Source organism: Bison bison, unplaced genomic scaffold (assembly GCF_000754665.1).
Source record: "Bison bison bison isolate TAMUID 2011002044 unplaced genomic scaffold, Bison_UMD1.0 scf7180017864343, whole genome shotgun sequence".
Classification (NCBI taxonomy): Eukaryota; Metazoa; Chordata; class Mammalia; order Artiodactyla; family Bovidae; genus Bison; species Bison bison.
Genome location: NW_011494915.1, coordinates 318503 through 330257, shown reverse-complemented (window position 1 = coordinate 330257; position 11755 = coordinate 318503). Strand labels below are relative to the sequence as shown.

Sequence of the window (11755 nt, the reverse complement as noted above, 5' to 3'; positions counted from 1 at the left end):
TCTCCAACACCACAGTTCAAAAGCATCCATTCTTCAGCACTCAGCCTTCTTCACAGTCCAACTCTCACATCCATACATGACCACAGGAAAAACCATAGCCTTGACTAGACGAACCTTTGTTGGCAAAGTAATGTCTCTGCTTTTGAATATGCTATCTAGGTTGGTCATAACTTTCCTTCCAAGGAGTAAACGTCTTTTAATCTCATGGCTGTAGTCACCATCTGCAGTGATTTTGGATGTGATCCTACCACTCACTTCCCCTCAAAAGACAAGTGATGGAAAAGCACACTTCATGCTTATTAGTACTTTAGTTTGTAAAATGGGCCTGAATTGTTTGTAAAACAAAAACTAGGGTTATATGGTTTCTATAGTGTAGTGGTTATCACATCTGCCTAACAAAAACTAGGGTTATAAGATGTCATTTTCAAATTTTTTCTCTCTTTTGTCTAAAAATGAATATTAGCTAAGTCAGTATGGTTTTTCTCTCTGTCCTAATTGGGTCCAGCCTCAGGGAGATCCTCTTTATACAGGGAAGATTCAAGTGTTATCTATGACACATAAGAAATACTGCAAAGAGTAAGACCTTTAAGAAGCTAGAAAAATGATATATATATGCCTGCATCCCAGTTTCCAAATTCTAAAGTCACTTTCTAAATTCATTTAGTCGAACTGTTCCAGGCATGTGTGAGAAGTTTTGTAGAAACTGCTTATATAGAAAGCAAATTTTGGGATTTTGGTCTCATCAGAAATATATTTGAAGACAATAGGTACAAATAAAGGGGTAAACTCAGTCATTGTTTAAGTTGGAACTCACAGGCTCATGGAGAAATCTAAATTATTTTTGAAAAGTTCTTTTGAAAGGAATGATTAGCTGTGAGGCCCAAAACAGCAGTTGTATTTACTGTAGCTCTTGGTGCCCTGCCATGAGCCCGAGCCCCCAAGTGCCACTGACCATAAGCATAAGCTCCCATAAATCAGCCAGGTAATTATAGCTGAAGATTTTACTTAGAAATGAACAAACTGAGTCTAAAGGAAATGGTTTCTCAACAATTGAAAAATCAGTTGTAACAAAAACATTCAATAATTTTATACTTGATGACAATACCAGCCAGGAAATCTTAAGTACGTTGAAAAGAAAAGGCACATTAATAAAGTCAGCTCTTGGTAGCCAAAGGTCAGGATTTAAATTGGAGAAAGCACTTTGGGAATTTTCTTTTTGTTTTGTTTTGTTTAAGGGGATCGGTCTTCTGTTTTTCTTCTTTGAGATAATCTAGATAAGAGCAAGATTGAACTCTAGTGGTGAAAAGCTGAAACTACAAGCTATTTTAAAATCCTACATATGAAATAATCCTGGAGAAGGAAAGGACAACCCACTCTAGAATTCTTGCCTGGAAAGTTCCATGGACATGGACAGAGGAGCCTGGCGGGCTACCGTCCATGGGGTCAAAAAAACTGGACACGACTACACATGCACGCACATATGAAATAGTAGCCCTGGAATTTTGTACCTAAATAAAGAGGTTCAGGAGGCTACAAGCCTGAGCAACAGCAGCAGACTTGATCCTAAAAGAAAAGTCTGTTTGAAAGTACCCAGGTTTCCTCCCATATGGTGGGACTGTTATGGCTATGTCAAGGCAGCACACTGTTCTAGGGCAAATGCCAAGGGACGGTATTTTTAGATTTCTCAAAAGCAACCACTGAGTATATACCGAATATATATGAATCTACAAGGATAGCATTCATGAAGTAATGTGCTGAAAATAAAGTTTATTAAGAATTCCTTAAGTCAACCTTGACTGTAACCACGTTAATAAGGAATAGGACCAGCCTAAGTTTCATTCAGTCCACAAACATGAATTAAGCTCCTTCTCTGAGCGCTGTTTTGAGGACAGCAAGAGGTGTTAGGCAAGTGTCTTGTTTCCCTGGGTGGAAGATAATAGAGGTATAGAGAACTTGCACAGCTAGGTCTGCCAGACGAAAAAGACTCCTGAGACTGCTGTGAATAGCTCCCACTACATCCCGTGAAATTGCCATCCCTTAGAATTGTGTACTTCAGAGTCTGTATGTGCTTGCCCTCATCTTTGCACAATATCATGCTGTGTCTGAATATCTGGCTCCAACTTGAAGCTGAGAGTCTATGCAGATTTCATCCAGGAAGTAGATCTATATTTATGAAATCTGTATGTTATTCAGAAACAAGAGTCATTTTCTCTGATTGGTTGGTTGATTATTTGTTGTCCTTTCAAGTTTGAGTGTACTGGTCAACAGCTCAGACTTATTGCTGAGGTTGCCATAGGAGAGGATTTCCCAAAGAAATTCAGTTAAAAAAAAAAAAAAGGCGTTGCATGTGTATTAGTGAACCAGTCTAAAAAAGGAAGTTGTTATTGTTGTTGTTTAAATTGCCAAGTCATGTCTGACTCTTTGCAATCCCATGGGCTGTAGCACGCCAGGCTCCTCTGCCCTCTACTATCTCCCAGAGTTTGCACAAACTCATGTCCATTGAGTTGGTGATGCCATCCAACCATCTCATCCTCTGTCCCCTTCACCTCCAGCCATCAGTCTTTCCCAGAATTGAGATCTTTTCCAGTGAGTCAGTTCTTTGCATCAGGTGGCCAAAGTATTGGAGCTTCAGTTTCAACATCAGTCCTTCCAATGAATATTCAGGGTTGATTTCCTTTAGGATTGGAGATGGGGGTATATTTTCTTTTGTGACAAAATATTAGGACAGAGTATACCTAGCCTTAGGGATAACTGGACTTAGAGACTTAAAGGACGAATGGGTAGTATTTACTTTCTCCTTCTTTCTTTCTCTACATCTCAAATGCAGATCTGTGTCTAAACTGTTTTCTTTCTTGCCACACACAAGCTTTCTCATGTAACAAAAAGTATAGAACAGGCTACTTAAAAGTTATAGCACTGAATTCATGACCTAAAATACAAGGGATGTCTGTCTCTAAGTTTCGGCCTTTAATTCTTGCAGATGTCCTGATTGGCCTGGCCTGGTTCGTAGGCCCACCCTTTAGACAAATCATGAGCCACTGTAGTTGGTTCAGCATGGATCATATGCCTGCCTACCGCAGTGCCCAGATACACAAAGTCTATATCAGAAGAAGCTGGGGTGAAATTATTGCATGTCAAGTGACTCCCAACTACGGAGTTCTTTGCAAAATGATTTCTTTGCCAGTATATATTTAAGACATTTTAAAATAAGACTAATCCAGTTCATTTACTGCAGGACTGCTCAGAACATTCTGCATGGTAATGGGAAGACTGCTTCTCCATGAAATGGATACAGAATGCAGCATTTTTTAATCTTTTTTGTGCACATGACACTTTCAACAATGACTTGTGCAGGACAAGTATTCACTCAAGCACTCTTTGGGAAGTAGAACTCCATAGAAACAATACTCATAACATATATAGACTGTTTTTACTGACAAATATGTTTTGCCGTCCTGGATTTCTGTCCCTTGTAACTAGGTTGATTAACAGAGCTCTTCTGGTTTGTATTTCACATTTTTGCATTCATTTAGCAAATGTTTACCAGTAATCTAGACATGATTCTAGGTGCTTGGGATATTAATGAATAAAACAAATAATCATGGGCATGGATATTAATGAATAAAACAAATAATCATGGGCCCTTGTAGAATTGTATTCTAATAAGAAACTACAGAAAATAGATATGTTGAGTAATGATAAATGCTTCAAAGGAAAATAAATCTGAGTATTGGAAAAGAGAATAAAGGGGGCACTGGATTAGGTAGGCTTGCCATGGGCAGTCTCTCTAAGAGGGTGAAATTGAGCACAGGCTTTCCTGCAAGACAGGAGCCACTACTGAAACACCAGGAGCGTATCATCTCTGGCTAGTGGGTGCAAAGGCTCTGGAAAGAAAAGATCCAGTTTGCTTGGGGAAAAGAAAGAAGGCCAAGGATCAAGAAAGTTAAGAAACATTACTATTACCATGTAGTGGGGAAGGTGTGAAAAACTTGGGTGAAGGAGTAATTCTGAGCTGCTGAATTTCGCTAGGAAAACCAAGCCAGTAGCTTTGGGAAGCATTTTTAGAGATGGGTTATAGGAAAGAAGGAGTTAAGGGACTGTGGTGGTTTGGGTAGAGTGGACTTAAGCTAGGGCAGTGCTTGTGGGAATAGTAAGGAGATCATTCAGCCTCATGTTACTAGGTTGGTGTTTTATAAACAAGCTTCAAGGGCAGGAAAGGGAAGGATTAGGAAGTATCTTTCTTTGGCCAACTTTTCTATTTATCCCCATTCTCCATGTTCCAAATCCCTACCTTGCATAGGCCATCAAATGAGAAGAAAAGCTAAATTGATCCTCACAACAAAGAACAGAGAGAGAAGGGGGAAAGCTACTAAATTTGAGGTTAGAGAAAATTGAAGGGAGGAGTGGGAGCAGAGTTTTATGTTTTTTAGCTTAACTGCCTAAAATGGCAGCCACTAGACACATGTGGCTATTTATTAATAAATTTAAATTAATTTAAATAAAATTAAATTAAAAGTTCATTTTCTTAATCACATGTCACCTTCAGTGACCACATTGGTTAGTGGCTACCATATTGAACAGCTCAGCTCTAAAGGGGCTTCCCTGATAGCTCAGTTGGTAAAGAATTCGCCTGCAATGCAGGAGACCCTGATTTGATTCTTGGGTGGGGAAGATCCTCTGAAGAAGGGATAGGCTACCCACTCCAGTATTCTTGGGCTTCCCTTGTGGCTCAGCTGGGGAAGAATCCTCCTGCAATGTGGGAGACCTGAGTTGGATCCCTGGGTTGGGAAGATCCCCTGGAGAAGGGAAAGCCTACCAACTCCAGTATTCTGGCCTGGAGAATTCCCTGGACTGTATGTATAGTCCATGGGGTCACAAAGAGTCAGACACCACTGAGCGACGTTCACTTTCACTTTCAGCTCTAAAGCATATAATTCCACCCCTGGCTAATTTTCTGTTACTGACTTAAGAACTCATTCATTTTTACTGAAAAGTATGTCATTATATGAATAATGCAGTTTGGAAAATTATATAGTTTGAATATATAAACTGTGTTTTCTCCATTCACCTATTGAAGGACATCTTGGTTGCTTTCAGTTTGTGGTGTTTAGAAATAAAGCAACTAAAAACACTCACATGCTGGGTTTTTTGCGGACATGCATTTTCATATTACTTTGGTAAATACTAAGAAGCATGATTGTTGGAACATATAGTAAGCCTATTTTAGCTTTGCAAGAAACTGCAAAATACCTCCAAAGTGACTATACTATTTTGCATTCACCTCTGCACTGAGTGAGACTTTCTATTGCTCTGTATCTTTTCTAGAAATTAATATTGTGATTGTTAAAAATTTTTGTCATTTTAATAGATAATTTAGTGATATCTCATTGTTATTTTAATTTGCATTTCCATAGTAATAAATGATATTTTAAATATTTTCATGTGTTTATTTGTAATCTGTATTTCTTCCTTAGTGAGGGGTCTATTCAAATCTTTGGCCCACTTTCTCTCTGGGTTTCTCATTTTCTTATTGTTGAATTTTAATATACATATGTATTATAGATACAAGTCCAACCTTAGATATACACTTTGCAAATATTGTCCCCAAGTATGCGACTTAATCTTTTCATTCTATTAACCGTGTCTCTTGTAGAACAGAAGTTATTAATTTTAATAAAATCAGTGGGTCATTTTTTCTTCAATGTACTGTGTTTGGGTGCTGTATCTAAAGAGAACCAGCATGCTGTGATCTTTACTCTGTTAAATTACCTTTGCGTCTTTGTTGAAATCAATTGATTACATTTGTGTAGGTCTTCTTGATAGATCTTGATCTGTGTCTACTTTTTGCCAATACCATGTTGTCTTGGTTTCTATAACTTTTTAGTAAATCAGGAATTGTGAATCTTCCAGTTTTATTCTTCTTCAATATTGTTTTGACTGTTCTAGGTCTTTTTCATAAATCCTTTAAAATCACTTTGTCAGTATCTGCAGAATTTCTTGCTTGGATTTTTCTTGGAATTATGTTGAATCTATAGATCAAGTTGGGAAGTATTACCCTGTTAATACTATTGAGTCTTCTAATCCAATAACATAGAGTATCTATTTGTATTGTTTTGCATCCTATAAATCCCAAAAATATTTTGTTAATTTATACCATATATTTCTCTTTGTGTGTATGCATGTTTGTGAAACTGTGATTTTTAAAAAAAATTTAAATTCCAAAAGTTCAGTGTAGGCATGTAAAGTAACAATTGCCTTTGTATCTTGACATTTTATCATGCAGCCCTTGCTATACTTCCTTATTAGTTCATTAATTTTTGTTGATTCTTTAATATTATCTGTGTAGATAATTATGCCACCCATAAATAAAGGAAACTTTATTTCTTCCCTTCCAATCTGTATATATTTTCTCTTTTTTTTGAAATTTATTTAGCTGCGCTGGTTCTTCATTGCTGAGCATGGGCTTTCTCTAGCTGCAGTGAGCAGGGGTTACTCTTTGTTGCAGTGTGCAGGCTTCTGAGCCTGGGGGGCTACACCCCTTGGGGCTGCGAAGAGTCAGATATGACTGAAATGACTAAACACAGCACTCTCGTTATGGAGCACAGGCTCTCGGCACTGGGGTTTAGTAGCTGTGGCACTCGGGCCCGGGCTTAGTTACTCTGGGGCATTTGAGATCTTCCTGGATCAGGGATTGAAACCATGTACTCTGTTGGCAGGAGGATTCTTAACCACTGGACCACAAGGGGAGCCCTACATTTTTTTTTATTAAGCTAGCAAAGACTTTCAGCATAACATTGACTAGGAGGGCTGAGCCAGGATATCCTTGCTTTGTTTCTAACCTTAGAGGGAAAGTGTACAATCTCTATGAGGCATGGTGTACAGTCTCTCCTAAGCAGCTTTTTTATAGCTGTTACTGATTAAGTTGAAGAAGTTGCTTTTAATTCCTAGTTTACTGAGAGTTATTTTATGATGACTTGATCTTTGATTTTGTCTAATGCTTTTTCAGCATCAACTGATACGACCATATCTTTCTTCTTTAATCGTTACATTAACTAATTTTCATATGTTGAGCCAGCTTTGCATACTTTGAATAAATCTGACTTGATTTATGACTTTTATACAAGTATATTTGTACCTGTATGTATTTATAAATATGTATTTGATTTGTAATATTTTGTTGAGGATCCTGCATCTAACTTCATGAGAGATACTGATCTGTAGTTTTCCTTTCTCAGTCAGTGTGTTTACCTTGTTTGATGTTAGAGCAGAACTAGACGCAGTACATTTCAGAAGTGTTTCCTCTGCTTCTGTTTTCTGAAAGATATGAGATTATAGAGAATTGGTATAATTTCTACATCAAATGTTTGGTTGAATTTACTAGTAAACACCTAGATCTAGTTTTCTTTCTTTAGAAGGCTATGAATTATTTATTCAAGTTACTTAATAGATATAGGGTTATTCTGGTTATATGTTTGTCTGTGTGCATTTTGGTAGTTTGTATCTTTTGAGAAATTGGACTGTTTCATCAAAGTTAACAAATGTGTGGGTGTAGAGCTGGTTCATAGCATTTCTTTATTGTTTTATAAATGTCTAGGAGGTCAGTAGCGATGTACCTTTTCTCATCTCTGATGTTGTAGTTTGTGTCTTCTCTCCTCTTTTTTTCTTAGTTAGCCTGTCTAGAGTTTTATCAATTTTATTGATTTTTTTCTAAGAACTGGCTTTTAATTTCATTGATTTTCTCTATTGTTTTGTGTTTTCACTTTCACTGATTTTTTCTCTAATTTTTATCATTTCTTTTTTTTTTTTTTTTTTTTTTTCTGCTTGCTTTAGATTTAAACTGCACTCCTTTCTGTGGTTTTCTATGTGAGAGCTTTGGGTTAACAATGTTAGATTCTCCTATTCAAATACATGCATTTAATGCTAAAATTTCTCTCTGAGAACAATGTCGACATGTATCCCACATATTTTCATAAATTGTAATTTTCATTTTGATTCAGTTCAAAATAGTTTTGAGATTCTCTTGAAACTTTTTCTTTGACCTATGATTGATTTTTAAATGTACTTTTTAAAACACAGAGTTACAGAGAATAGAGTAGTGGTTACCAGAGGGAAAGAAGTCAAAGGCTGGGGGAGTGAAGGATAAAAGGGATCAACTGTATAGTGACAGATGGAAAATAGAATTTTGGTGGTGAGCACGTTGCTTGGTATATAGAAATAGAAGTGCAGTGTTGTACACATGAAACTTATATAACATTATAAATCCATGTTACCTCAATAGAAAAATAAAAGTGTGTTAACTTTCAGATATTTGGGGATTTTTCAGATTATCTCCCTGTTGTTGATTCCTAGTTTAATTTTATTGTTCTCTAAGGATGTATTTTGTATAAATTCTGTTATTTTGAATTTGTGAAGATGTGTTTTGTGACACAGAATGTGGTTTGTCTTGGTGAATTTTCCATGTGTGCTTGAGAAAGCTGTATATTGTGCTGTTGTTGGATAGATTATTGTATGAGTATCAGTTAGACCAAGATTATTGATGGTTCAGACGGTCTCTGTCCTCATAAGTTTCTGCCTCCTTGGTCTGTCACTGACAAACAGAGGTTTTGGAGTTTCCTGCTGGAATGGTGGATTTATCTATTTTTCCTTAGATTTCTTTTTGCTTTTTTCCTCATACATTTTGTTGCTCTCTTTGTAGATGCCTAAACATTTAAGATTGTCACTTTTGGAGGGAGGAGTTTTCCATTTTATAATTATGTAACACCCCTCTTTATCCCTGATAATTGTTCTTGTACTCAAGTATTGTTGTTCAGTCACTAACTCATGTCCAACTCTGTGAACCCATGGACTGTAGCACATAAGGCTTCTCTTTTGTTAGGATTTCCCAGGCAAGAATACTGGAGTGGGTTGCCATTTCCTTCTTCGGGGCATCTTCCTGACCCAAGGATCGAATTTGCGTCTTTTGCATTAGGAGGCAGATTCTTTACAACTAAGCCACCAGAGAATCATATGCTTGGTCTGAGATTCGTCTAACCACTATGGCTTCCTTTTGATTAGTAGTAATTCTGTGGTTTTCTCCACCTCTATTCTTTTAACCTGAGTCTATAAAATGGGTATCTAATAAACCATACGTAGTTGCAATGTGTTTTTATATCTATAGTCATAATCTCTGGGTCCCCCCCCCCAGTTTTACTGGTAAATAATTGCCATATATCATTTTAAATTTTGTAAATTTAAAGTATACAGCATGATGGTTTGATTTATATTGTGAAAAAATCAGGTTTAGTTAACATCCCTTATCTCATATAGATACAATAAAAAAAAAAAAGGAATACAAACAAATAACTGCAATGTCATGAGAATTTGTGGTGACTTGAAAACTCTTAGGATTTACTCCCCAAACAAAATAATCTCTTTTTAATTGATGCTTATGGACCACTCACACTTAAAATAATTGTTACTATGGTTGAATTAATATTTACCCCGTCTCTGCTTTATATTCATTGAACTTATTCTTTGTTTTTCCCTTCTGTTTTTCTGCCTTTTTTGTTGTTGTGTTAATTGAGCATTTTTTATAATTCTGTTTTCTCTCCTCTCTTGGAATGTGAACTATACTTCTTTTTAAAATTTTAAATGGTTGCTTTAAATTTACAGTATACATTTTTAGTGAATGTAAGTCTGCTTTCAAAAAACATGATACCATGTTGCCTATAGTGTAGGTAAATAATAAAAGAGACAATATTATCAACTATTTCACTTATCTATCTGCTATAAACACCCAATACAGTGTTGCTATTATTACCCTGAACACACAATTATCTTTTAGAACAAATAAAAAAGATGAAAGGTAAAATATTTTATTTTGCCTTAATGTATTCTTTGTCTAATGCTACCTATTTTTTACAGAGTTCCAGTTTTCTGACCTACATCATTTTTATGCTACCTGAAGAAGTTTTTTTTGACATTGCTTTCAGGAACAGATCTTCTGGTGAGTTCCTTTAGTTTTCGTTTATATGATAAAATATTCCTCTACTGATAAAGGATAATTGCACTGGATATAGAATTCTAAATTGGTGTTCTGTTTTTTTTTTTTTTTTTACTGTCAACATTGTATTCATCTTCTCCAACTGCCATCAGTAAATGTCATAGATCAGTGGGTTGAACAACAGTAGTTTATTTTCTCACAGCTCTGGAGGCTGCAAGTCTAAGAACAAGGTTCTGACCAATTTGGTTGCTGATGAGGGTTCTCTTCATGGTTTGCACATGACCGCCTTCTCTCTGTGTCTTACATGATCTTTCCTTCGTGTATACACTTGAAGAGGGGGGAAGAAAGAGTTAAAGGAAAAGGGAAAGAGAGAGGGAGGAGAGAATTAGAGAGAGCATGAAACGTGAGTGAGTAAAAGTGATCTGATGCCTCTTTTTATAGGACACTAATCCCACTAGATCAGGTCCCCACCCTTATGACTTCATGTAACCTTAATTACTTCCTTAGAGGCCCCATCTCCAAATACAGCCTCACTGGTGGTTAAGCCTTCAACATAAGAGTTTCGGGGAAACACATTCAGTTTATAACATATCCTTTAAGTATTTCACTACACCCTCTTCTTGTTTGCCTGTTTTCTGATGAAACATCTACAGTAATTCTTATCTTGTTCCTCTGTAGGCAAGTTTTTTTCTCTCTCTTTGGTTTCTTTTGAAATTTTTCTCTTTAACTTCCTGCAGTTTAAATATCATATGCCTATTTGTGAATTTTGTAGGGGGTTTATGTTTCTTTGAAGAAGGAAATGGCAACCCACTCCAGTATTCTTGCCTGGAGAATCCCATGGACAGAGGAGTTTGGTGGGCTACAGTCCACGATCACAAAGAGTCGGACACAACTGAGCGACTTCACTTTCATTTCACTTTATGTTTCTTGTTTATTTTCTTTTTTATCTTTACCTTGCTCTGTAACCTCTGAGCTACCTGCATCTCTAATATTGTATCTGTCTTTAAAAAATTTTCAACCATTATTACTTCAAATATTTTTTTCCACTGTCTCTTTTTTTTCCTTCTAGCACTACAAATGCACATATAAATTTTGCAGTTGTCCTATACTTGTTAGACACTAGGTTTTCTTTTCCTTCTCTTTCTCTCTCTCTCTTTCTGTCTGTATTTGGGAACATTTGGGAACTTTCTCTTGACCTATCTTCAGTGTCACTGAATTTTTTGTCACTTTGTAGGAGACATTATTTCTGTACAGTGTTTTTGATTTCTAGCATTTCCTTTTGGTTCTTTCTTAGAATTTCCATCTCTGTTATTATGGTACACGTATTTTCTTGCATATTGTCTACTTTCCCATTAAAGCCCATAACTCCTTACTCATAGTTATTTTATATTCCTGTTTGATTATTTCAACATGCATGTCAGACATGAGTCTGGGTTTGGGACTTTATTTGTCCCCTCAGTTCAGTTCAGTTCAGTCACTCAGTCGTGTCTGACTCTGGGACCCCATGAATCACAGCACACCAGGCCTCCCTGTCCATCACCAATTCCTGGAGTTAACCCAAACTCATGTGCATTGAGTCAGTGATGCCATCCAGCCATCTCATCCTCTGTCGTCCCCTTCTCCTCCTGCCCCCAATCCCTCCCAGCATCAGAGTCTTTTCCAATGAGTCAACTCTTTGCATGAGGTGGCCAAAGTACTAGAGTTTCAGCTTTAGCATCATTCCTTCCAAAAAAATCCCAGGGCTGATCTCCTTCAGAATGGACTGGTTGGATC

The 11755-nt window shown here is 36.7% G+C and overlaps 1 long non-coding RNA gene across 3 annotated transcripts in view; it reads left to right on the top strand.

Annotated features, from left to right (window-relative positions):
• LOC104999087 overlaps positions 1-11755 on the top strand; it is a 283904-nt gene that overhangs the window by 138089 nt on the left and 134060 nt on the right. For all 3 annotated transcript variants that reach the window (XR_826542.1, XR_826543.1, XR_826544.1), the window contains one exon: positions 9904-9985. This is a non-coding gene — a long non-coding RNA (uncharacterized LOC104999087). The remainder of the gene's footprint in view (positions 1-9903; positions 9986-11755) is intronic.